Source organism: Cervus elaphus, chromosome 1, assembly GCF_910594005.1.
Source record: "Cervus elaphus chromosome 1, mCerEla1.1, whole genome shotgun sequence".
In the NCBI taxonomy this organism is placed as follows: domain Eukaryota; kingdom Metazoa; phylum Chordata; class Mammalia; order Artiodactyla; family Cervidae; genus Cervus; species Cervus elaphus.
The window spans coordinates 38,270,626-38,294,372 of record NC_057815.1 but is presented as its reverse complement, the minus strand read 5'-3'; the positions used below and the strand labels follow the sequence as shown (position 1 = coordinate 38,294,372).

At 40.2% G+C, this 23,747-nt stretch overlaps 1 long non-coding RNA gene across 1 annotated transcript; it reads left to right on the top strand.

Annotated features, from left to right (window-relative positions):
- The first annotated feature begins 9,028 nt into the window (after nucleotides 1–9,028).
- LOC122675916 lies at nucleotides 9,029–23,673 on the top strand. Its single transcript, XR_006335443.1, has 3 exons — nucleotides 9,029–9,093; nucleotides 18,250–18,252; nucleotides 23,658–23,673. It is a non-coding gene; the product is annotated as an uncharacterized LOC122675916 (long non-coding RNA).
- The last annotated feature ends 74 nt before the right edge of the window (nucleotides 23,674–23,747 follow it).

The window sequence follows — 23,747 nt, the reverse complement described above, 5'->3', positions numbered from 1 at the left end:
TGGATGGGGAACTAAGATCCTGCAGGCATCCAAAGTGACCAAAATAAAAAGGGTTTGGTGGAACTGTGTACATCCCTTCCCAACTCTGTGTTCAATGATATTAGTTAGTAGCTTGAAATCAGTCATGCTGGGAGTATCTGCCACATGGGAACCAGCAAACTAAAAATCAGGGTCCCTCCCACCAGCTGATTATTAAACACCCACTAATACACTGGGGCCCAATACCTTGAACTTACAAGGCTTCCCAGACCCCTCCATTCCAGCACTTATTCAAGTGTGTTATCATTACTTGTTTCCTCTCCTATCTCTTTCAGGGTTCTGTGGATTCCTTGAAGGCAGAGCACTGTATCTTATTCACGTTTCTGTCTCTAGCACAGAGCTTGGTACCTAGTGAGTGCTCATTAAATGTTTGAGAAGGATGGAAAGAGGGGAGGGAGGAAGGAATTAACAAATAGAATTTCGGTTTATGCAAGAAAGATGGTACCAAGGGCCTAGCTTTTTCACAAGCACATCTAATATGCTCTTCTTTCACTATCCATCTCATGAAGGATGGGGGAGAAAGATGACTTGGGTTTAAATCAAGATTGCTTTTATTTGGTTTGCTCCAGAATCTGCCAGCAAGTCATGCAAAGGGTAAACATGGGACACAAATACAGGAAGTTCATGCCTCTCTTTGAATTCTCAGAGGCAGCTTAGAATTCAGGGGTCTTGTTATCATCAGGAGCAAGATGTCCTCCCCCAAAAGACAGAGGAATATAGAACTGTGGGCTTGCTGTGTCTGTGTATGCTCCCCACAAGAGGAAACTTGTTTCTTCCAGGAAACTTAGACTGCACTGTCAGGCAAAGAGCCTTACTCCGCGTGCCACGCTGGCCAGGCCTTATGCACAGGCCGTGAGCCTTGAAGTCTTGCTGTGCCCGAACTGGGGAATCTCCTGTGACCTGTGGCTCACCACAGAGCCCAGGACTTTCCATTTAGGTTCATTCAGGAGTGGAGAGGCCTGGAAATGGTTAATAACAGTGGCCAGTAAGATTTTTCTGGTTTGGATCTAAATTTATGGATATTTCAGTGTCTGCTGTAGACTCAAGATGGGCAAGGGATTTGATCATCTAGAGCTTGTTTTATTTGTTCATTCATTCACTGAATGGAGAACTGTGGTAGACACTGGAGACCTAAAGATAGGAGAGTTCAAGGTTCTTGGGGTGGAGATAATAGATAAAAAACACCTAGAATACAATGAGATAAATGCCAGCAGATGGGTGAACTGGGGAAGAGGGAATCAAAAAAGAACTCCTCTGGTGGTCCAGTAAAGACTCCATGCTTCCACTGCAGCGGGCACAGGTTTGATCCCTGATCAGGAAGCTAAGATCCCACAAGCCTGTTTGGTTTGGGGAGGGGCAGGTGGGGAGGATGGGGGAAGAGCCTGGATTTGGGTAGGTGAGGAGAGGGTTTTCACAAATGGCATTTGTTCTGGGTAAAGATCATAGTCAGCTAGGGGAGGAGAGACCTTGGAGAGCAGAAGGAACAGCACATGAAGAGGCTGGATAGTGAGATGAAAGAGCGTGGTAGGACTAAATAGCACCATTTGTAGCAACTTGGATGGACCTAGGGATTATCATGCTAAGTGAAGGAAGACAGAGGAAGACAAATATCACATGATACTGCTTAAATGTGAAAGCTAAAAAAAAATTCGATACAAATGAACTTATTTACAAAACAGAAATAGACTCACAGACATAGAAAACAAACCTATGGTTACCAAAGCAGAAAGAGGGATGAACTGGGAGTTTGGAATTGACATATACACACTGCTACACAGACGGTGCTACTAGCAAAGAACCCACTTGTCAGTGTAGGATCCCTAAGAGACATGGGTTTGAATCCCTGGGTGGGGAAGATCCCCTGGAGGAAGGCATGGTAATCCACTCTAGTATTCTTGCCTGGAAGAATCTCATGGACAGAGGAGCCTGGTGACCTACAGTCCATAGGGTGGAAAAGAGTCGGACACAACTGAGTGACTAAGAACGCGCGCACACACACATTTACAGTAGATAATCCATAAGAACCTAGTGTATAGCACTGGGAAATCTACTCAATACCCTGTAGTAACCTACATGGGAAAAGAATCCTAAAATATGTACGTACACCTGAAACTAACACAACACTGTAAATTAATTGTACTCAAAAAAAAAAAAATTTTTTTTTTTAAAAAGGGAAGAAGAAAAAAAGAGCATATACTTTCCAGGGGGCTGCAAGCCTCACTTTGTAAAACTAAGGGGTAGAGGATTCCAGATTCACATGAGCTGAGTGGATTAACAAGTTCGTGTTAAAAAGTGTGAAGGGGGAATATAAAACAGAAAAGTGAAATATTGTATAGGTCGATGTTAAGGGCTGTTATTATAAAGCTGTCTCCAAATGGCCTGCAGCAATTATCCTAAAGCGCACAACAGCTGTATTTGTCCTCTTTCTGCCACTGCTGAAATTTACACTGTCATTGCTCCAGGAGGAAGACTTGGCACTAATAATAGGCTGGCTGACTATGGCTGGAGTGTGACAGACCTCGGTGAGAGCCCTTGAAGGCTGCAGAGTGGGAAGATGGAACGCTCTGAGGAGAGCAAAGTGAGTGCGGTCAGAGCGCGCCTCCTTGTGGCAGCAGTCATAACTGCAGCCCCAGGAACCGCCGCGCGGTCTTCTATTTTACAAAACGGTGCACTTCTAAGTCATTTTCAAGTTCCGTCTGGCCTCTATCCGTGTCACTCTATTCGTGTCTATTGTTCTGAATATCCCTCTTTATATTCCCCAACGTCAACTCACACCAACCTATCTAATCTACTTCCACTCTGTTTACAAATGTCAGCCAATCCCTCCCTGCTCGTTTACTTAACTCTCCTTCCTCCAAACTCTTTGTTCCTGGGAATTTCCCAATGACTCGGTGACTTCTCAAGGGGTAACTTCCCTACCTACCCTGTTCCTAAGAGCAGGAAGAAGTAAAGCCTTGATGCTTTTTATCTGGAAGATTATAAATAGTACTACTGAATGCATATTAGTCATTGCCCTCCACTCTTTTCCAGTAACGTACTGGACACCGTCCGATCCAGTGGCTCATGTTTCGGTGTCCTATCTTTTTGTCTTTTCATACTGTCCATGGGGTTCTCGAGGCAAGAATACTGCAGTGGTCTGCCACCCCATCCTGCAGTGGACCCCGTTTTGTCAGAACTCTTCACTGTGACCCGTCTGTCTCGGGTGGCCCCTCACAGTATTGCTCATAGCTTCATTGAGTTAAGCAACCCCCCTTCGCCACGACAAGACTGCGATCCATGAAGGGGATAATATTGGACAGAAAGAATACAATTATGTAAAGTTGACTGTCTTAAATTGTTTTTTATTAATATATCTGAGATAAGGATTTGTGAACTCATATTTATTATAGAAGTACTCACAACAGAAATAACTAAGAAGAAACAACGGCTTTAGCTTGACATGGCAGTGAAATTATACTAAAAGACTGCTGCTTAGCAAGGGGGCCTGGCTGACATACCACCCCTGTCAGTCGTTGGCTTTGAGCTGGGTCAGGGGTGGGGTGGGGTGGTCAGGGGTGAACTCCCAGGCATTTCCTGCTCTTTTCTCGGGCAGACAAACTTCAATAGTCCAAGGGAAGTTCTATGAAAGTTCTGACTGACTACGTGCCTGCTCAGTCGTGTCTGACTCTTTGTGACTCCATGGACTGTAGCCTGCCAGGTCCCTCTGTCCTTGGGATTTCCCAGGCAAGAATACTGGAGTGGGTTGCCATCACCTGCCTCCTCCAGGGGATCTTCCTGACCCAGAAATCAGACCCCAGTCTTCTACGGCTCCTGCATTGGCAGGCAGATTCTTTACCACTGAGTCAGCTGGGAAGCCCCTTTTAATTAGAGGTTTACACGCGCGTGTGTGTGTGTGTGTGTGTTTGTGTGTGTGTATGCGAGCTCAGTCCTATATGACTCTTTGTGACCCATGGACTGTAGCCCACCAGCTTCCTCTATTCATGGTATTTCTCAGGCAAGAAGACGGGAGTAGGTTGCCATTTCCTCCTCCCGGGGGTCTTCTCGACCAGGGATCGAACCCACGTCTCTAGCGTCTCCTGCAGTGGCAGGTGGATTCTTTGCCACTAGTGCCACCTGCGAAGCCTGTGAAAGTTTCAGGCATTTGGAAGCAATAGCACACAGAAGGTGAGAGAAGGGAGTCCAGAACCAGTAAAGAGAAATCTGAGATCTGGGAAGACGGCTGAAGGTTTCCACTGCAGAGTCTGCGAAGATTTGTGGGAGGCACTGATTTTATTATTTCTCCAGAAGACTATTACATTCCAAAGAAACTGATAATCAACTTTCCCAGAACCTAAGCCTGGTGGGCTATAGTCCACGGGGTCACAAAAGAGTCAGACACAACTTAGCAATTAAAAAACAAAAACAAATCATACAGAAATATAAAAAGCTACCTTCAAATTAATACTGGTGGTGGTTTAGTCGCTACGTTGTGTCCAACTCTTGCGACCCCATGGACTGTAGCCTACCAGGCTCCTTTGTTCATGGGATTCTCCAGGCAAGAATGCTGGAGTTGGTTGCCATTTCCTTCTCCAGGGGGTCTTCCTGACTGAGGAATTGAACCCAGGTCTCCTGCATTGCATGCAGATTCTTTACCAACTGAGCTACTAGCCTCCTCCAAAGAAGGCTCTTCTTGCCCCAAAATACTCAATGATGATTTAGCTATAAATTTTAGCAGTTGTTGTTGTTGTTCAGTCACTCAATTGTGTCTGATTCTTTGTGACCCCATGGACTGCAGCACGCCAAATTTTGTGTCCTTCACTATCTCCCATGAACTCAAACTCATGTCCATCGAGTCAGTGATGCCATCCAATTATCTCATCCTCTGCTGTCCCCTTCTCCTCCTGCCTTCAATCTTTCCTAGTATCAGGGTCTTTTTCACTGAGTTGGCACTTCGCATCAGGTGGCCAAAGTGTTGGAGCTTCAGCTTCAGCATCAGTCCCTCCAATGAATATTCAGGATTGATTTCCTTTAGGATTGACTGGTTTGATCTCCTTGCAGTCCAAGGGACTCTCAAGAGTCTTCTCCAACACCGTAGTTCACAAGCATCAATTCTTCAGCGCTCATCTTTCTTTATGGTCCAACTTTCACATCCATACATGCCTACTGGAGAAAGCATAGCTTTGACTATGGGGCAGAGTAATGTCTCTGCTTTTTAACATGCTGTCTAGATTTGTCATAGCTTCTCTTCCAAGGAGCAAGCATCTTCTAATTTCACGGCTGCAGTCACCATCCGCAGTGACTGATTTTGGAGCCCAAGAAAATAAAGTCTCTCATTGTTTCCATTGTTTCTCCATCTATTTGTCATGAAGTGATGGGACTGGATGCCATGGTCTTCGTTTTTTGAATGTTGAGTTTTAAGCCAGCTTTTTCACTCTCCTCTTTCACCTTCGTCAAGAGGCTCTTTAGCTTCTCTTTGCTTTCTGCCATAAGGGTGGTGTCGTCTGCATAGCTGATGAAATTTTAGCAGAGGTACATGACTTCTAACTTGATCACATCATTTAAGAATAATATATGAAATCCTAAAATCTGAAGTCAAAATTATAATGGCATGAAGTCTAAACAAGAAGTTTGCAATCCCAGCAGCACATTGGGATCACTGGAGTGTTTAAAAACTTAAAAAAAAAAAAAATTACATAGGCCCCACCTTCACAGATTCCAATATTATGGTGAAAGGTGGGGACCAGGCACTGGCATGTTTTTGAAACTCCACAGGTGACTCTGATGTGCAACCAGGTCTGAAAATCACAAGTTTAAATCAAGGCAAATAGATTCACTAGCAGATGGATGGAATGAATTTCCCTTCATTCAATAATTGTTGAATTCCACTCTGATTCTTGTAAACAGAAACTGTCGAGATGTCTGCCCTGTCTCACTTCCCTTCGAGGATGGCCTTCTTCTCCAGTTCCAATGGCCATGCGTGGACTATTCTCCCACCCACTCTGATCCGAGCCAACAGGACCAGGGATGGTCCAAGTGGACCACTATACTCTCTCCCAGAACTTGGGCAGTAAGTTACCAGCCAGCTGGTTAGTGGTGCTGGAACCGGAAAAGTGTCATGGAGCCAGGGCTGGGGTGCGGAATGTCCATTTCCACAGAGAAGCAAGGAATGCTGAACAGTCGAGACTGAGAAGAAAACAGACCCGCAGAGAGGTCAAGGCTGAGAAGCCAGGGTGCAGCAGAGAGAGGCATGACCTTGATCGCTGACGTGTCTCCAGGAACTGGTTTCAGGGCGTGTGTGGCCTGGCTACACCACCAAGAGGTTGCTGCCTGTGGTTTAAAAAAAAAGCCCTCCCTGCTCCTTTTCACTGGGAGCTGTTTTGTGCCGGTTTCTCTTGCTTGCAACTAAAAAGCCTTTGTTAGCACTGTGGTACGGACTTCCTTGGTAGTCCAGTGGCTAAGACTCCACACTCGAGGTGCAGGCGGCCGAGGTCTGATCCTTGATCAGGAACTAGATTCCACATGCTGCAACTAAAGGTCTGGTGCAGGAAAAAAAAAAAAAAAAAACCTATGTTAGTTTGGCAAGGTGCTAAGTTTATGTCCCAAATATCTCTCAGTTAGGTAAAGGATGTGAGGTGATACTGTATATACATTTCTGAGCCTGTGTGAAATTATTCTTCACCACCATGATTGTCTGCTTCACTGAACTAGAGGCCCCTTAAGGGAACGAGGCCATGCCTTCATCATCCAGCCAGTACTGGGCATAGTCAAATGGTACAGTAGATATTCAATAAATGATTGTTGAATTCAACTTTGAGGCTTGTCAAATAGTATATGTATAGTCTGCAAGGGCTGTCATAACACAATACTACAGACTGGGCAGTGGGAGTGCTTACACAATAGAAATTTATTTTCTCGCAGTTCTGGAGGTTGGAAGTCCAAGGTCAAGGTGTCAGTCACGTTGGTTTCTTCTGAGTCCTCTCTCCTTGGCACATTCTCACTGTTTTCACATTGCTGCTCCTTGGCCTTTTTTTCTGTGTCCTAATCTTCTCTTTTCATAAGGATTCCAGTCGTATCGGACTAACAGCCACCCTAATGACCCCATTTTAACTTAGTTACCTCTTGAAAGGCCCTGGTTCCACATATTCTCTATGTAGTAGCATTTTGAGGTACTGGGGATTAAGGCCTCCACATGCAAATTTGGGGGGGGTGGGGGGTGTACACAAGTCAGCTCATAACAATGTCTGCTCCTTTATTTATTTATTCAACTCGCTTTTATTGATTGTAATGAAACAAGCCTAGTATGATCCTTCAAACTAAAATTCTTGGGTGCTCCCTCACTGCTAAATATGCCAACCCTTCATATCCTTAGTCTGTAACTCTCAAAGACTCTTAGAGATTGAAGTTGCTCCAAATTATATAATTAGTCCTCAGAGGAAATCTAAAGCTACAAACTTCAGAAAAATAGGTAAGTTCCTAGCAAAAAATCTTATTTATTAAAATTAGTATGGATTCAGGTTGGATTTTTTTTTCTTTTATAAAAAAAATTTTTAAGATTTTTAAAATGTAGACCACGTTTAAAGTCTTTGTTGAATTTGTCGCAGTATTGCTTCTGTTTTTTATGTTTTGTTTTTTTTTGGTCACAAGGCATGTGGACTCTTAGCTCCCCAACCAGGGATCCAACCCATTCTCCCTGCATTGGAACTAAGCATAATATTCTACAGGTTCCTCCATGTTGTTGCAAATGGCACATTTTTATTCTTTTTTGTGGCTGAGCAGTATTCCATCTATTCATATGTTGATGGGCATTTAAGTTGTGTCCATATCTTGGCTATTGTAAATAATGTTGTTATGAACACAGGGATGCATGTATCTTTTTGAATTAGTTTTCTTTCTTTTTTCACACCCAGGAGTGAAATTGCTGGGTTATATGGTAGTTCTATTTTTAGGTTTTAGAGGAACCACTGGAGTGGGTTGCCATTTTCTTCTCCAATCAGTTCAGTTCAGTCGCTCAGTCATGTCCAACTTTGAAATCCCATGAATTGCAGCATGCCAGGCCTCCCTGTCCATCACAAACCCCCGGAGTTTACTCAAACTCATGCCCATCAAGTCGGTGATGCCATCCAGCCATCTCATCCTCTGTCATCCCCTTCTCCTCCTGCCCCCAATCCCCCCCAGCATCGGGGTCTTTTCCAATGAGTCAACTCTTTGCATGAGGTGGCCAAAGTATTGGAGTTTCAGCTTCAGCATCAGTCCTTCCCAATGCATGAAAGTAAAAAGTGAAAGTGAAGTCACTCAGTCATGTCTGACTCTTAGCAACCCCATGGACTTCAGCCCACCAGGCTCCTCCATCCATGGGATTTTCCAGACAACAGTACTGGAGTGGGTTGCCATTGCCTTCTCCGGTGTGTTTTTCAAAGTGACTGCATCAATTTATATTCCCACCAATGGTTTATGAGAGCTCCCTTTTCTCCACATCCTCACCAACATTTGTTATTTGTGGTCCTTTTTATAATAGTCATTCTGACGGATGTGAAGTGATATCTCATTGTGATTTTGATTTGCATTTACCTGGTAACTGGTAACACTGAGCAATTTTTCTTTTGCTTGTTGGCTATATGTATGACTCCTTTGGAAAAGTACCTATTCAGGTCTTCTGCCTATTTTCTGATCATGTTCTTAGTTTTTTTTATTATTGAGTTATATGAGCTGTTTATATATTTTGGATATTTATCCCTTATCAGACATATCATTTGAAAATATTTCTCCCATTCAATACGTTGTCTTTTAATTTTGCTGATGATATCCTTTGCTATGCAACAGCTTTTAAGTTTAATTAAGTTCCATTTCATTTTTGCTCTTTTCTTCCTTTGCCTGAGGAGTCAGATCCCTCCCCCAAAAAATTGTTATGAATTTTGATTTGCATTTGCATTGAAATTTGCTATGAAATTTGATTTGCATTATCATATCAAAAGTGTTTGCCTGTTTTCTTCTAGGAGTTTCTTCTAGACTCATGCCATCCAACCATCTCATCCTCTTTTGCCCCCTTCCCTTCACGCCCTCAGTCTGTCCCAGCATGTAACTAATATCCCAACCAAGCACATTTCCAGAATTTTTCTTCATGTTCTTTTTCTGTTCTGTTTAACACATCTTTGCCTTCAGAATTTATATAATTAGAATCATATACAGTGTGTTCTTTCGTGCCAGTCTTCTTTTTCACAATTAAATGTTTTTGAATTTCAATTATATTTTGTTTTTGAAATTCAAATATATTGTTTTATATTATGTTACAATATAAATGTTGTTATGTATAACAATAATTCTTTGATTTTTATTGCTGAGCAATATTTTATTACCTGGATATTATGCAATTTGTTTATCCAATCTCTTATTGATAAACATCTCAATTATTTCCAATTTGGGACTATTATGAATAAAGATACTATGGACATTCTTGTCCAGGTCTTTTTATGGATGCACACTTTTTATTTCTCTCAGCTAAAAACCTGGGAATGGACTGCTAGTTATTTAGAATATGTGTATGTTTAAAACAGAAGAAAGTTTCAGTTTCCCAATGTGGTTTTACCACCTTTTACTTCCAGCAGTAATGTATATGAGTTTGAGCTTCATATCTTTTCCAACACTTAATAAAGTCTTATAAATGTTAGTCATTCTAGAGGGTGGGTAGTAATATCACATAGTAGTTTTAATTTGCATTTCCCTGGTGACTTATGATATGTTGAACACTCATATATCTTACTTTGTAAAGTATGTGTTCAAGTATCTTGCCCATTTTAAAATTGAGCTGTCTTTTTCTTAATAATCTTCAGGCATTCCTTATATATCAGGTTATAAATAATTTTATGAGATATATGTATTGTAAATATGTTCTCCAACTTTGTAGCTTTTCTTAATAGCTTTTTGAGGAACAGAAAATTTTCATTTTGATGAAGCCAATATATCAATTTCTTCTTTTATGTTAAATGTACTTTATGTTCTGTCAAACAAATATTTGCCTGTGTCTAGGTAGAAAAGATACTCTCTCGTGTTGTCTTTTCTCTAGAAGCATTGAAATTTTAGTTTTACATTAAAAATAAATTTATTTATTTATTTTTGACTGTGCTGAGTCTTCGTTGCTGTGCAAGCTTCTCGCTGTGATGGTTTCTCTTGTTGTGGAGCATGGGCCTCGGTGGTTATGCACATGGGCTCAGCAGTTGCAGTTTCCCAGCTCTAGAGCACAGACTGAGTAGTTGTGGCACATGGGCTAAGTTACTCCACAGCATGTGGGATCTTCCTGGACCAAGGAGCAAACCCGTGTCTCCTACATTGGCAAGCAGATTCTTTACCACTGAGCCACCACAGTGATTTTACATTTAGATCTTTGGCCAATATGGAATTAGTTGTTACAGATAATATTAAGTATAATACTATAATATTAATATTATGTATATAATATCATAGTCATTGTTTTTATACAAGTGTCCATTTTTAATCGTCATTTATTGAAAATACTTTTTCAGTGAATTACATCAGCACTTTTCCGAAAATCAGTTGACTCTGTAAATTTTTTTCTGGACTCTTTTGCCCTGTTGCATGGATATATTTGCCTATCACAAGGTTTCTCAATTTCAGCACTGTTGACATCTTGAGCCAAATAATTCTTTCTTGTGGAGAGGTTTGTTGTCCCGCACATTATGCATGCGTGCTAAGTCACTTCTGATGTGTCTGACTCTCTGTGACCCCATGGACCTGCCAGGTTCCTCTGTCCATGGAATTTTCTGGGTAAGAATACTGGAGTGGGTTGCCACTTGCTACTCCAGGGGATTTTCCCAACCCAGGGATCAAACCCACATCTCTTTCATCTCTTGCATTGGCAGGTAGATTCTTTACCCCTGTACCACCCACCTGACCCCCGCTCAAACCACTCCTCCACAGTGCCAGGTCTCAGGAAGCCACAGCTCAGAGAGCCTGGCTCTCACTATGAGGGAAAATGTTTTATAAAGTAACCCACCCCACACAACAGGGACTTGTAATTTTTGCCCAACTTAGGTGCTGTGTTAGTGTTTTCCTACTCCTCACCCATCCATTCAGCTCTCTGCATAGACTTGCACTATCCCATATGGCAGCTACTAACTAACATGGCTATTAAATTTAAATTCACTAAGATGAAATAAAATTGAAAAGTCAGGTCTGTGTACTAGTCACACTTCAAGTGTGACATGTAGCTACTGTGCGTGTGTGTGTGTGCAGTTATGGCCAATTCTTTGCAACCCCACAGACTACAGCCCGCCAGGCTCCTCTGTCCCAGTGGGATTTTCCAGGCAAGAATACTGGAGTGGGTTGCCATGCCCTCCTCCAGAGGATCTTCCAAACCCAGGGATCAAACATGCATCTCTTGCATCTCCTGCATTGGCAGGCGGGTTCTTCACCACTAACACCACCTGGGAAGCCCCCTGTGCATTATATAATAGGATAGTTAGCAGTGTCCCTGACCTCTCAGCTCATTAGATGCCTCTAGTACCCATTTCCTAATTGTGACAAAAATGTCTCCATGTATTGTCAAATGTCTCCTGGGGGACAAAATTGTCCTTGGGGAGAGTCACTGGCATATCCTTTTGCCAACACCACATGACTTGAAATTACATGGTATAAGGTCTCCAATTTGTTCTTCTTTTTCAAGATTGTATTAGTTATTATAGCTCCTCCACATTTCTATATAGGCATAACTCAGAGATATGTGACTTTAGTTCCAGACCACTGCAACAAAATGACTATCATAATAAAGAAAGTCACATGAATTTTTTGGTTTCCCAGGGCACATTCAAGCTATGTTTACATTATACTATAGACCATTAAGTGTGCAGTAGCATTATTTCTAAAAAAAAGTATACATATTAATTTTAAAATTCTTAATTGCTAAAAACAATTGTAACCATCATCTCAATTTTCAGTTAGTAGTAACCTTTTTGCAGTAGTAACATCAGAGATCAAATAACAAATATAATAATAATGGAAAACTTTGCCCTATTGTGAGAATTACCAAAATGTGACACAGAGACATGAAGGGAGCCAATGCTCTTGGGAAAATGGCATCAATAGATTTGCTGGATGCAGGGTTGCCACAAATTCAATTTATATAAAAACACAGTATCTGCAAAGCACAATAAAGGGAAGTGTAACAAAATAAGGTATGCTTGTGTAAGTTTTAGAATCAGCTTATCAATTTCTACCAAATAATACCTGCAGAGATTTTGATGAAATTATGTTGAGTCCATAGATCAATTTGGAAAGAATTAGCAATATAACAATTACTGAATCTTCCTATCTGTCTTAGCTTAGGCTGCCTTTATTATTTCATGATATAATAAAAACATCATGGACTTGGTGACATAAACAGAGGTTTATTTCTCATAACTCTAGAGGCTGTGAAATCCAAGGTCAAAGTGATTTATTCCTGGCACTCACTTCCTGGATTGCATATAACCACTGTCTCACTGCCATTATATAGCCCTTATTACAGACTGGGTGGTTTTAACAAGAGAAATTTATCTTCTTACATTTTTGTAATCTGGAAGTCCAGTATCAAGGTATGCTTAGTTTGTTTCTCCTAAGGCCTCACTCCTTGGTTTGTAGATTGGCTCCTTCTTACTCTGTTTTCACATGACCTTTTCTCTGTACGCACATGTCATCGGTGTCCCTTCCTCTTCTTATGAGGATACTAGTCATATAGGATTAGGGCTCCACTATTACGACCTCATTTATCTTAATTATTTTCTTTAATGCCCTATCTTCAAATACAGTAACACTACAGATTAGAGCCTCAATGTGTAAATTTGAGGGGAACACAATTCATGAGGGTTATCAAATTTCCAAAGTATGTTTTTTTTTTTTTTCAAAAGAAATTTTATTTATTTATTTTAATTGGAGGCTAATCACTTTACAATATTGTGTTGGTTTTTACCATACATCGACATGAATCAGCCTTGGGTACACATGTGTTCCCCCATCCTGAACCCCCCTCTGACCTCCCTCCCCACCCCTTCCCTATGGGTTGTCCCAGAGCACCAGCTTTGAGTGCCCTGCTTCATGCATCAAACTTGCACTGGTCATCTATTTTACACATGGTAATATACATGTTTCAATGCTAATCTCTCATATCGCCTCACCCTTGTCTTCTCCCACATAGTCCAAAAGTCTGTTCTTTACATCTGTGTCTCTTTTGCTGTCTTGCATATAGAGTCATCATTACCATCTTTCTAAATTCCATATATATGCGTTAATATACTGTATTGGTGTTTCTCTTTCTGACTTACTTCACTCTATATAATAGGCTTCAGTTTTGTCCACCTCATTAGAACTGACTCAAACATGTTATTTTTTATAGCTGAGTAGTATTCCATTGTGTCTATGTACCACAACTTCCTTATCCACTTGTCTGCCAATGTATATCTAGGTTGCTTCCAGGTCCTAGTTATTGTAAACAGTGCTGCAATGAACATTGGGGTACATGTGTCTCTTTCAGTTCTGGTTTCCCTGGTGTATATGCTCAGCAGTGGGATTGCTGGGTCATATGGCACTTCAAAATTGATGCTTTTGAACCATGGTGTTGGAGAAGATGCTTGAGAGTCCCTTGGACCACAAAGAGATCAAACCAGTCAATCCTAAAAGAAATCATTCCTGAATATTCATTGGAAGGAATGATGCTGAAGCTGAAACTCCAATACTTTGGTCACCTGATGTAAAGAACTGACTTATTGCAAAAGACCCTGATGCTGGGAAAGATTGAGGGCAGGAGAAGAAGGGGATGACAGAGGATGAGATGGTTGGATGGCATCACCAACTCAATGGATATGAGTTTGAGCAAGCTCTGGGAGTTGGTGATGGACAGGGAAGACTGGTGTGCTGCAGGCCATGGGGTCGCAAAGAGTTGGATGTGACTGAACAACTGAACTGAACTGAACTGAGAGCAGTTCTAGTTTCAATTTTTTAAGGAATCTCCACACTTTTCTCCATTGTGGCTATACTGGTTTGCATTCCCACCAACAGTGTAAGAAGGTTCCCTTTTCTCCACAACTTCTCCAGCATTTATTGTTTGTAGACTTTTTGATAGCAACCATTCTAACCATCCTGAGATGGTTCCTCATTGTGGTTTTAATTTGCATTTCTCTGATAATGAGTGATGTTGAGAATCTTTTCATGTGTTTGTTAGCCATCTGTATGTTTTCTTTGGAGAAATGTTTATTTAGTTCTTTGGCCCATTTTTTTATTGGGTCATTGATTTTTCTGGTATTAAGCAGCATGAGCTACTTGTATATTAATTGGAAATTAATTAATTGGAGTTGCTTGGAGATTAATTCTTTTTTTTTTTTTTTTTTGAGATTAATTCTTTGTCAGTTGTTTCACCTGCTATTATCTTCTCCCATTCTGATGACTGCCTCTTCATCTTGCTTATAGTTTCCTTTGTTGTGCAAAAGCTTTTAAGTTTAATTAGGTCCCATGTACTTATTTTTTGTTTTTATTTTCATTACTCTGGGAGGTGGGTCATAGAGGATCTTGCTGTGATTTATGTCAGAGTGTTCTGCCTATGTTTTCCTCTAAGAGTTTTATAGCTTCTGGTTTTACATTTAGATCTTTAATCCATTTTGAGTTTATTTTTGTGTATGGTGTTAGGAAGTGTTCTAGTTTCATTCTTTTACAGGTGGTTGACCAGTTTTCTCCATTGTATATTTTTGCTTCCTTTGTCAAAGATAAGGTGTCTTTAGGTTTGTGGGTTTATAGCTGGGCTTTCTGTTTTGTTCCATTGATCTATATTTCTGTCTTTGTGCCGGTACCATACTGTCTTGATAACTGTAACTTTGTAGTATAGTCTGTAGTCAGGCAGGTTGATTCCCCCAGTTCCATTCTTTTTTCTCAAGATTGCTTTGGCTATTTGAGGTTTTTTGTGTTCCATACAAATTGTGAAAATATTTGTTCTAGTTCTGTGAAAAATACCATTGGTAGCTTGATAGGGATTGCATTGAATCTATAGATTGCTTGGGTGGTATACTCATTTTCACTGTATTGATTCTTCCAACCCACAAACTTGGTATATTTCTCCATCTAATTGTGTCATCTTTGATTTCTTTCATCAGTGTTTTACAGTTTTCTATATATAGGTTTTTTGTTTCTTTAGGTAAATTTATTCCTAAGTATTTTATTCTTTTCATTGCAATGGTGAATGTGATTGTTCCCTTAATTTCTCTTTCTGCTTTCTCATTGTTAGTGTATAGGAATGCAAGGGATTTCTGTGTGTTAATTTTATATCCTGCAACTTTACTATATTCATTGATTAGCTATAGTAATTTTCTGGTGGAGTCTTTAGGGTTTTCTATGTAAAGGATCATGTCATCTGCAAACAGTGAGAGTTTTACTTCTTCTTGTCTTATCTGAATTCCTTTTATTTTTTTCTTATCTGATTGCTGTGGCTATCAGCAAACATTCCAAATCTATGTTTAATAGTAGTGGTGAGCATGGGCACCCTTGTCTTATTCCTGATTTTAGAGGAAATGCTTTCAATTTTTCACCATTGAGGATAATGTTTGCTGTGGGTTTGTCATATATGGCTTTATTATGTTGAGATACATTCCTTCTATGCCTGGTTTCAATGAGCCAGAGTTTTGGCTTTGCTATTTTCTTTCTTTTGTCTGTTTTCTATTTCATTGTCTTATTCTCTTATCTTTATTATTTCCTTCCTTACACTTACTTTGAGTTTATTTTGCTCTTCTTTGTTGACTATCTTACAGTCTTACAGTGGAACATTAGATCATTGATTTAAGACCTTTTTCCTTTTTCTAACACGAGCATTTAAAACCATACATTTCCTCTCAGCACAGTATAAATGGCATTGTACAAATTTTGACATACTGTGGATTTACTATTTTTCAGTTTTAAATATTTTCTAATATCTCTTGTGATTTCTTTCTTGAGCCATATATCATTTAAAATGAGTTGCTGGTTTAAAATTTTTGGATGTTTTCTAAATTTTTTACTGCTTTTGATTTCTAGTTCTTGTTTTGGCCAAAGAACATACCTTGTATGATTATAATAATTTCATTTTAATTGAGAGTTTTTTTAATGCATAGCATATGATATATTGTTGTGAAAGCACCTCTAGAAAGGAATGTGTATTCTCTGGTTGGATGTAGCAGTCTATGAACATCAATTAGATCAAGGTGGTTGACAGTATGTTTAGATTATATTTTTGCTGATTTTTGGGAGGGAGTCTCTTGTTCTACCTCTTCCTACAAGATGTTAAAATCTCCTACCATTATTGTAGAATTGTCTGTTTCTCCATTTTGTTCTTTCAACTTTTGTTACATGTATTTCTGAAGCTCTGTTATTAGGCTCATACCCATTTATGATTATTATATGTTTCCCTGATGACTCAGATGGTAAAGGATCTGCCTGCAATGCAGGAAACCTGGGTTCAGTCCCTGGGTTGGGAAGATCCCCTGGAGAAGGAAATGGCTACCCACCCTAGAATTCTTGCCTGGAGAATTCCATGGACAGAGGAGCCTGGTGGGTTATACTCCACGGTGGCCAAGAGTCAGACATGACTGGATAACTCATACTTTCACGGCTTCCTGATTAGTTGATGCTTTCACCAGTATAAAATGTTATAAGATCTATTTTGTCCAATATTAATAGCCACTCTAGCCTTCCTATGGTTATTTTGCAGGATGTCTTTCATCATCTGGGCCTGCTATAATAGAATACCATAGACTAGGTGGCTTATAAACAACCAAAACCTATTTCTTAGTTTTAAAGGATCAATGTCCAGATCAGGGTGCCAACATGGTCAAGTTTTGGTGAAGGCCCTCTTCTGGGTGGCAAGACTACTTGTATCCTTATATAGTTGAAAGAGGACTAGAAAGTGCTCTACAGCCTCTTTTATAAGGGCACTAATTTCATTCATGACAGTGCTACCGTCATGACTTAATTACTTTCCCAGAGGTCCCACTTCCCAATACCATTACACTGGGGGTAAAGATTTCAACATATGAATTTTAAAGGGGACAAAAACATTTAGTCCATTGCACATGGTATATTGGTATATCTCTTCTTTTTCCATCCATTTATATATGTTTTTATATTTAAAGTACATCTCTTGTGTAAAGCTTAGTTGGGTTTTGCTTTTAATTACATTTTGTTAATTTATGTCTTTGATTGTTATGTTTGCTCCATTAACATTTTATTTGCTTTCTATATTTGTCTCATTTACTGTTCTTTATTTTCTGCCTTCTTTTTCAGGTTTTTACTTTTAAAATTCCTGTTTAAGATTACCTGTTGGCTTTTTGAGCTACTAGGGAAGCATATGAATGTTCAAACCATCAGACAATTGCACTCATCTCCCATGTTAGTAAGGTCATGCTTAAAATCTTGCATTCTAGGTTTCAACATTACATGAACCAAGAGCTTCCAATTATTGAAGCTGGGCTTAGAAAAGGCAGAGGAACCAGAAATCAAATTGCCAGCATTTGTTGGCTCATAGAGGAAGCGAGAGAATTCAAGAAAAACATCTACCTCTGTTTCATTGACTACACTAAAGCCTTTGATTGTGTGGATCATAACAAACTGTGGAAAGCTCTTAAACAGATGAGAATAACAGACCATCTCACCTGTCTCCTGAGAAACCTGTATGTGGGTCAAGATGCAACAGTTAGAACCCTGTATAGAACAACTGGTTGGTTTAGGATTGATAAAGGAGTATGTCAGGGCTGTCTGTTGTCACTCTGTTTATTTAACCTATATTCTGAACACATCATGAGAAATGCCAGGCTAGATGAGTTACAAGCTGGAATCAAGATAGGCGGGAGAAACATCAACAACCTCAGATATGCAGATGATACCACTCTAGTGGCAGAAAGCAAAGAGGAACTAAAGAACCTTTTGATGAGGGTGAAAGAGGAGAGTGGGGAAAAAATGGCTTAAAACTGAATATTAAAAAAGCTAAGATCCCAGCGTCCGGCCCCACTCTTGCAGAGTTCATGGAGAAACCAAGCACCGCACTTGGAGAGTTGGGAGAACTCAGGTTTATTACGATGTGGGCCCAGAGGAGTTAACACTTCCAGCTCTGAGCCTGGAACAAAGGAGTTACAGAGTTTTAATAGACAGTGCATGATACCAGACTTTAGTGGGCAGTGTTAACTGTTAACAGGTTAGTTCAAACTAGGGGTTTCATGCACGTGGGACCAGCAGGTTAGGACACATCAGAGGGGATGCCTGACCTTTACACAAATAAACATTGTTAAGCAGGATTACAGGGCCTGGGTAATTGACAAGGGTGAGTGAGGTAAGGTTCAGCTCCTAGTATTGTTATAAGTTTCTGTTTTCCCCAAAACAATGTAACTTACATGACTTTGCAAGGAGTTAGCTGAGTTGCAGAAGCAGAAGGAGCATGAGGTTATTTCTGCTGCTGCTGCTGCTGCTAAGTCACTTCAGTCGTGTCTGACTCTACGTGACCCCATAGACGGCAGCCCACCAGGCTCCGCCGTCCCTGGGAGGTTATTTCTAGCGGGGTGCAAATTTTTAAATATTCCTCTTCACCACTACTTCATAGCAAATAGAAGGGGAAAAAGTGGAAGCAGTGACAGATTTCCTCTTCTTGGGCTCTGAAATCACTGTGGATGGTGACTGCAGTCATAAAATCAGAAGACGATTGCTTCTTTGCAGGAAAGTTGTGACAAACCTAGACAGTGTGTTGAAAAGTAGAGCCATCACTCTGCCAACAAAGGTCCGTATAGTCAAGGCTATGGTCATCCCAGTGGTCGTGTACGGTTGTGAGAGCTGGACCATAAAGAAGGCAGAGCACCAAAGAATTGATGGTTTTGAACGGTGGTGCTGGAGAAGACTCCTAAAAGTCCCTTGGACAACAAGGAGATCAAACCAGTTAATCTTAAAGGAAATCTTCCCTGAATACTCATTGGAAGGATTGATGCTGAAGCTGAAACTCCAGCATTTTGGTCTCCTGATTTGAACAGCTGGCTCATTGGAAAAGTCCCTGATGCTGGGAAAGATTGAGGGCAGAAGAGGGCGTCAGAGGATGAGATGGGTGGATGGTATCACCAACACAGTGGACATGAACTTGGGCAAAATCCTGGAGATGGTGAGGGACAGGAAGGCCTGGTGTTCTGCAGTCCATGGGGTCACAGAGTCATGGGGGACATGACTGAGCAACTGAACAACAATTGACATTTTAGCTATGCCTTTTACTTAATTTTCTTAGTGATTGCACTAGGGATTAAAATATCCATTGTTAACTTTCCACAGTCCACTTTTAGAGTTAGGACTGTTTCTTCCCATGAAATGTAGTAACTTTGTAATCACTTAGTTCCATTTATTAGCTCCTGTTATTGTCGTATGTATTCTATCTACACGTATTATATACACTATAATAAAATATTATACTTTTTCCTTTACATAAATATGTAGCATGTTATAAAGCCAATTCAATTAGTCTTTTATTTCAAATACTGAATGTTTTAAATTTTAAATTTTTCATTTTGGTCTTGTTTATATTTTGTTATCTGTTGGGGTTTTCTAATTTTTTATTGTTTGTTTTCCTTTACTTAATTGAACATTAATCTGATAATTCTAACATCTTGATCTTAACTGTCTTTTGAGAATGGGTCACATTTTCCTGGTTCTTTATATATTGAGTAATTTTTTATTGTATGCTGCACATTGTTATTTCGTTCAGACTAGATTCTGTTACATCTAAAAGGAAGAAAAGATGTGTGTGTCAACGTTTTTGTTTTAGCAGTACAATTAATTTGATTAAATTCAAACTTTAAACTATTTCCTCTGGGGTGGGTAACAGCTCAAAGCTCAGCTGATTTTTTTCGTCCTTTTTGAGGTGCTCTGTGTCTATGGCAGAAGAGTCAGTCAGAGACTTGGGCAGAGTCTACACAAGAACCCAGGGATACTCTCCTTTTCTCCTTTTCACAATTCCCTTTCTCACTTTTGAGTGGCTGTATTTAAATATCCAAAGCTCTAGTTTATGGCTCATCAGTCCAGAAATCTGATTGGTTTCCTATAAGTGCTTCAACCACCCAATGTCATGCTGAAATTATAGCCTGTTGTTAGAATAATGCTGCCTAAATGGGGTACACACCCTTTCTCAGAACTTTCTTTCAAGTTTTGATTCCTTTTTAAGACCTATATTTAATGCTCAGATCCTTCAAGTGGTTGTTTTTTGTCCAGAGTTTATAGTTGTTATCTCCTGGACGGTAGATTTGTTAAGATTTTATTCCTCAGGGTCAAAAGCAGTGCTCTTGATTGCTACATTTTTTCTTTTTTTGGATTGCTACACTTTTATTTAGGTTTATTTTAAAAGTCAAGGACTTCCCTCGTGGTTCAGTGTTTAAGAATCCATCTGCCAATGCAAGACATACAGGTTGGATCTCTGGTCCGGGAAGATCCCACATGCCATAGGGCAGCTAAGTCACGTGGCACAACTCCAGAGACCGTGCTCCTAAAGCCTAGAGTCTGTTCTCCCTAACAATGGAAGCGACCACAATGAGAAGCTGATGCACTGCAACTGGAGAGTGGTCCCTGCTCACTGCAACTAGAGAAAGCCGGAACCTGGCAAGGAAGATCCAGTGCAACCAAAAAAAGTCAACACTGTATCAGTAATACAGAAGGAAAGCATCACTTGCTGTGAACTGAATATAATCATAAAATAGTGATTCATTATTATTAATTTTTCAAACCTGAAAGTAGAAATAGAGAAGAACTATAATAATAAATAAAAATTTTAAATATAAATTCTTTGGTGAGAAAAATAAAACTGCTTTTAATGTCATTTGTAAAAGAGACAATAGCTCTAGTAGCTTAGTTTAAGATAAAGATATCTCACATCCTTGAATGGTTCAGTTTTTTAGATTTTACCAATAGAGATTCCCAACTAAAACGTGAACAAGAATGGAAAAGGGAAAAGATGTACCATAGTTTTTCTAATATGACTAAATACAGCTAGCCAAGAAAGGAAACAAAAATGTCACTCTAACAAACTTCTGCTTCAAGAAATCTCTAGAATCTGCTCTGAATGTGAATACTTACTCAGTAATGTCTGCAGGCTAATGGAGTAGGGGCTCTTTACCCTATCTAGTTTGAACAATGCATATTTAGCATTTGTAAAAATAAAAACTTTTTCAACTGTCAGTTCATGTTACAGTATTTTCATGTTCATCAGATGAGCTCAGAACCAGCTCATTCAGAAACAAATCACAGCATTGGTTTGCCCTCTGCCCATTTTCCTTGACTTGCCATCAAAATAATGAGATTTAGCATAAAATAAGTTACTAGGATCACTGCTCATCTTTTTATGAAGTTGAGGGAACAAAAATTGAGAATCCTCTTCTTCAAATAACAAGACTGATAATTTTATCTTTAATTTTGCCTGCATGGGCGGGCTTTCTACTTGTGGCACACTAGCCTAGTTACTCCCTGGCATGTGGGATCTCAGTTCCCCAATGAGGGACTGAACTTGCAGCCCCTGCACTGGAAGGCAGATTCTTTTTTTTTTTTTTTGGAAGGCAGATTCTTAACCTGAGGACCACTGAAGTCCCAACATAACTAACAATTTTAAGTGGAAATACTTTCCCAAAGCTTTTTACCCCTTAGTACAAGAGTTCCTTGATTTACAGAGAACATCTCTCTAATCTGGTGGCCCCAGAAGACAACACATGAACCCCCTGAAGCCGCTGACACCCATTCTATAGTGCTGCAGAAAAAACGGCTGGGTTCCAGACAGTCTATTCAGCACCCTGTTCCTTTGGTTTTAAGCTGCTTGCTATGTGGATTACTCTGGAGAGGTGTTTGAGACAGTAAGTACAACAACAAATTGTTTCAGAGCTTCCAGTGTTCTTACCTTTGCTTCCTCAGGTCTGAAATTCTAAACCTTCCTCTCCAACAGGAGCTGAAAAGTGTTAGTTGCTCAGTTGTGTCTGACTCTTTGTGACCCTTTGAACTGTAGTCCTCCAAGCTTCTTAGTCCATGGGGTTCTCCAGGCAAGAATACTGGAATGGGTTGTCATGCCCTCCTCCAGGGGACTTTCCTGACCCAGGGATCAAACCCAGGTCTTCTGCATTGCAGGCAGATTCCTTACTGTCTGAGCCACCAGTGAACCCCTGGGGCTGAAAGCCCCATTTAATTTCTGCCCTTAGCTTTTACCCCTGAGGCAGAGACCATATATTTATCCACCCTCCCCCCAACTCCACAATGTCTCCACCTTTTCAGAGATGGCCTCGAGGCCATCTAGGCCTTGCCAATAAAGTTAGCTTACAAAAGTGAAAGAGTTACAGCCCCTTAAGGGCATGGGACTCCAGGCAGGGAATTCATTCACTCTAGGCTACCCTCTAGCTGTGAATGATACATGCGCAGAAATACTTCGGAAAATACTATGGTTAAGATTCTCTAGGATCACTGCTTAAATTAAGTTCAGGTTAAAATGCTCCATAAGTAGACAGAATATATCATTTATCACCCAAACCTATACTTTTGAGAAAGGTGGAGCTACTAACAATCATGCTTGGAAAGTAGGGTTAAACTAGAATTGCACCAGCAATCTGGGACCTGTGGTTACCCCAACAGTAAATGGTCTTCTGCGTGCCAAGATCCCCATTGTCTTTCTCAACTCAAATAGCACCTCCTCAGAGAACTCTTTGAAGGCTTTTTGTTCTCTTAATTGTTCATCTTTCACAGGTACGGTTTCTCTAAACCAGAATCCTCTTATATCTCACCTCAGTCTATAGAGAGACAGATTGCTTAGCTTAGAATCCTGTCTCTACCTTTATTAGTAGAGTTTTTGGGCAAATAAACCTTTCTGTGGTGGTTTACTCACTTGTGAAGCAGGTATTAAAAAAAAAGAACAATCGAACTTACTTGGGAGGATGAAATGAGTAATACATGCAAAGCACTCAGAATATCACCTAGTCCATAAGTGCTCAGTAAAGTTAGCTATCACTTCCTCTAAAAATGCCCCCCACTTCGAGAGTCAAGTATCTGATCATTTAAAAAATACAAGCAAAATTGTATTTGTCATTTCTGCCTCATCCATTCTTTCCATTCTGATATTTTGAGGAGGAATATTTTTTACTTTAATAGTGATCCTGAGTGAAAAAAAATTAAGTCATCTGGAGCCCAAATTTATGTCACAGTACTTGCTGCATTATAGAAGTTTCTATTTGCTTTTCCTGGGTGGTAGCTTTCTGGTTTTTATTCCAAGTCATGTTTTTGTCTTCTGTAGCAACGTGCCACATGTAGCAACGTCCCATATGTGGACAAAGTAGGTCCCTCCCGTCATTTCAGCAAACAAAGTGTGTAGCAGCCATAAAGCCACCTGTTATGCCCTGAGGGGAATTTTGGGCAGAGAAAGGATTCTGGCCCTCCATAGCACACATGTTGTTGTTCAGTCGCTAAGTGGTGTCCAACTTGTTTGTGACCGCATGGACGGCAGCACACCAGGCTCCTCGCTCCTCCACTATTTCCAGAGTTTGCTCAAATTCATGTCACTGAGTGAGTCGGTGATACTATCTAACCATCTCAATCTCTGCCGCCCCCTTCTCTTTCTGCCTTCAATCTTTCCTAGCATCATTTCCTAGGGTCTTTTCCAATGAGATGGCTCTTCACATCAGGTGGCCAATGTACTGGTGCTTCAGTTCTAGCACCAGTCCTTCCAAAGAATATTCAGG